Consider the following 4,278-nt stretch of genomic DNA (forward strand, 5'->3'; position numbering starts at 1 on the left):
TAAACATCTACTGCAGCAACCTGTCTGTCCGTCACACTAAATTGTCGTGCCTGTCACGCTTTTCCGGACAAATCATTGGATAAAATAATTTAAATATATTTACTGGCTGACGAGCGCAGCGAAGGTGTCTTCAATTGGTTAAAACTAGATGGTGTAGTTGACATCAATAAATGCATGTGTTTCCCAGTTTACATATGGGGATTTGCACAAGGCTATGCATTATCCGAAGGCGGCATCGCTCAAATATTATATACTTTTTCATAATGCAAGTTGTTATTGATATTTGAATACTACAGTAAACGGAGGGCAGGGTGCTTAGCGTACACGTAAGCATGCGTGTTTCCGAGGACATGGTTTAAGTATACTAAATACTCTGTACTCAGTAGGATCTACGTGTTACACTGACTAAAATGATAATTTTAATATATTTACTGTAGAAATATTAGCATTAATAAGTTATCTGAGTGGGTTTCTGGTATTGCTAAATCGTACATGTTACATGTACAGCAGTAGCCGGTCGTGTAGACTGGCCGTAAGAACAAAACTGTGCTTATAAACGTTGTCACTTGATCCACAAAGATATATAGTGTTAGATTGACGTGTGAACAAAAAGAAGTTATATGTGCTGATGACAATTACTACTGTAAGCGAATTGAACTTGACCATTGTTTCCTTAGCGTTTTTTTAGACAACAAAATTCTGATACTTCTTAATAGGTAGACGCGTTGCCGACAAGGGCGTAGAATAAGGTTTTATATGCAGTGGTAAGATAACAGCACAACATGAGAGGTGTCAATTTTGGTTATTATAAGTAGGCCCGTAAAGAAACGTTAATCAACTTAGAGCCTAATCTACGTTTAACCCTGGAATCATCGTTTAAGTATCAAATAAAAATACCGCCGTCAACAAAAGGCGTCGTGCGACGCATCGTTATATCCAAAGGCTACAGTATAACCATAACAGGCACAGATTGGAGTGTCTAATGACTAATTTCTGAATCAGCACAAAATGAACACACTTCAAGGCATAAAAAAATGCTACAGCTTGAATATTTTTATTAAATATTCAAACTGTAACACTTTTAATTTTCTTTCAAAGTAGCGAGTTTGGTATGCGAAGTGGTTAATAGTCAGTTTATTACAAGCTTAACCAGGCAGTACAAGCGGGTATTTGATGCAAGCTGGACAGATATTCTTTGCATTGTTGCAATCTAGGTTTCAGAAACGGCCCGTGAAATCGATCACGACGCTAAACTAAATATATTATTTAGCGGTTTTAGACTGAAGTGGTTGTGTTGCCGTGGTGTGTTATATCGTGTCCCGGCGATCCGCTGCCGATTTAAGTGGTAGCTGCTGCTCTGGCAGAGCTCACCAAGCCTAACTGCCGACTTCGCTGACTGCACTACCAATTCTCCAAGACAGCCAGAGGGCTCATCGCAGCCTTCCGCGAGAACAATAGATCCCGTGGGTGTCCATAACACGAAGAAATGCGACGTCAAAGCGAGTAGCAACCGGATGGCTCGAGGCGGGGATTGAAGCAAGCCGGGTGGCGAAAGAAGCAGGCGAGCATGTCCGTAAGTGTAGGAGCACCATGATATGTGAAAGGGGTATGTGCAGCACATGGGGCACGTCCGTAAATACGTAAATTGCGTGCGATTTGAGCGGGTTGCGGATTGGGCGTGTTGTGTCTGAGCTAGGTGCTCTTATGGTGTAATGGTTAGCACTCTGGACTTTGAATCCAGCGATCCGGGTTCAAATCCCGGTAGGAGCTTGGTTTTGTGCGGTGTTGCAGGTATAGTATGTAGCGATGGCGCCAGCTGTCGTGTGGGGCTTTAGGAAAGCGTTTGAAATTTTGTTTGCGGATTGGCGAGTTAGTGCTGGTCTTATGGTGTAATGGTTAGCACTCTGGACTCTGAATCCAGCGATCCGGGTTCAAATCCCGGTAGGACCTCGTTTTGCGCCGCTTCTACCGGCCCTACAACGCCCCAGTTGTTGCTGCGTTGCGCACCTGCCACACGCTACAGCCGCGTCACGTTGTGTTGCCATGGTGTGTTGTATCGTGTCCCGGCGATCCGCTGCCGATTTAAGTGGTAGCTGCTGCTCTGGCAGAGCTCACCAAGCCTAACTGCCGATTTCGCTAACTGCACTACTAACTCTCCAGGACAGCCAGAGAGCTCATCGCAGCCTTCCGCGAGAACAATAGATCCCGTGGGTACCCAAAACACGAAGAAATGCGACGTCAAAGCGAGTAGCAACCGGATGGTTCGAGGCGGGGATTGAAGCAAGCCGGGTGGCGAAAGAAGCATGCGAGCATGGCCGTAAGGGTAGGAGCACGATGATATGTGAAAGGGGTATGTGCAGCACATATGGCATGTCCGTGAATACGTGAATTGCGTGCGATTCGAGCGGGTTGCGGATTGGGCGTGGTGTGTCTGAGCTAGGTGCTCTTATGGTGTAATGGTTAGCACTCTGGACTTTGAATCCAGCGATCCGGGTTCAAATCCCGGTAGGAGCTTGATTTTGTGCGGCGTTGCAAGCATAGTATGTAGCGATGGCGCCAGCTGTCGTGTGGGGCTTTAGGAAAGCGTTTGAAATTTTGTTTGCGGATTGGTGAGTTAGTGCTGCTCTTATGGTGTAATGGTTAGCACTCTGGACTCTGAATCCAGCGATCCGGGTTCAAATCCCGGTAGGACCTCGTTTTGCACCGCTTCTACCGGCCCTACAACGCCCCAGTTGTTGCTGCGTTGCGCACCTGCAACACGCTACAGCCGCGTCACGTTGTGTTGCCGTGGTGTGTTATATCGTGTCCCGGCGATCCGCTGCCGATTTAAGTGGTAGCTGCTGCTCTGGCAGAGCTCACCAAGCCTAACTGCCGACTTCGCTGACTGCAGTACCAATTCTCCAAGACAGCCAGAGGGTTCATCGCAGCCTTCCGCGAGAACAATTGATCCCGTGGGTATCCATAACACGAAGAAATGCGACGTCAAAGCGAGTAGCAACCGGATGGCTCGAGGCGGGGATTGAAGCAAGCCTGGTGGCGAAAGAAGCATGCGAGCATGGCCGTAAGTGTAGGAGCACGATGATATGTGAAAGGGGTATGTGCAGCACATGTGGCATGTCCGTGAATACGTGAATTGCGTGCGATTCGAGCGGGTTGCGGATTGGGCGTGTTGTGTCTGAGCTAGGTGCTCTTATGGTGTAATGGTTAGCACTCTGGACTTTGAATCCAGCGATCCGGGTTCAAATCCCGGTAGGAGCTTAATTTTGTGCGGCGTTGCAAGCATAGTATGTAGCGATGGCGCCAGCTGTCGTGTGGGGCTTTAGGAAAGCGTTTGAATTTTGTTTGCGGATTGGTGAGTTAGTGCTGGTCTTATGGTGTAATGGTTAGCACTGGACTCTGAATCCAGCGATCCGGGTTCAAATCCCGGTAGGACCTCGTTTTGCACCGCTTCTACCGGCCCTACAACGCCCCAGTTGTTGCTGCGTTGCGCACCTGCCACACGCTACAGCCGCGTCACGTTGTGTTGCCGTGGTGTGTTATATCGTGTCCCGGCGATCCGCTGCCGATTTAAGTGGTAGCTGCTGCTCTGGCAGAGCTCACCAAGCCTAACTGCCGATTTCGCTGACTGCACTACCAATTCTCCAAGACAGCCAGAGGGCTCATCGCAGCCTTCCGCGAGAACAATAGATCCCGTGGGTATCCAAAACACGAAGAAATGCGACGTCAAAGCGAGTAGCAACCGGATGGCTCGAGGCGGGGATTGAAGCAAGCCGGGTGGCGAAAGAAGCATGCGAGCATAGCCGTAAGTGTAGGAGCACGATGATATGTGAAAGGGGTATGTGCAGCACATGTGGCATGTCCGTAAATACGTGAATTGCGTGCGATTCGAGCGGGTTGCGGATTGGGCGTGTTGTGTCTAAGCTAGGTGCTCTTATGGTGTAAAGGTTAGCACTCTGGACTTTGAATCCAGCGATCCGGGTTCAACTCCCGGTAGGAGCTTGATTTTGTGCGGCGTTGCAAGCAGAGTATGTAGTGATGGCGCCAGCTGTCGTGTGGGGCTTTAGGAAAGCGTTTGAAATCTTGTTTGCGGATTGGTGAGTTAGTGCTGGTCTTATGGTGTAATGGTTAGCACTCTAATCTCTGAATCCAGCGATCCGGGTTCAAATCCCGGTAGGACCTCGTTTTGCGCCGCTTCTACCGGCCCTACAACGCCTCAGTTGTTGCTGCGTTGCGCACCTGCCACACGCTACAGCCGCGTCACGTTGTGTGCCGTGGTGG

Source organism: Phytophthora infestans, genomic scaffold, assembly GCF_000142945.1.
Source record: "Phytophthora infestans T30-4 supercont1.203 genomic scaffold, whole genome shotgun sequence".
NCBI classification, from domain to species: Eukaryota; Oomycota; class Peronosporomycetes; order Peronosporales; family Peronosporaceae; genus Phytophthora; species Phytophthora infestans.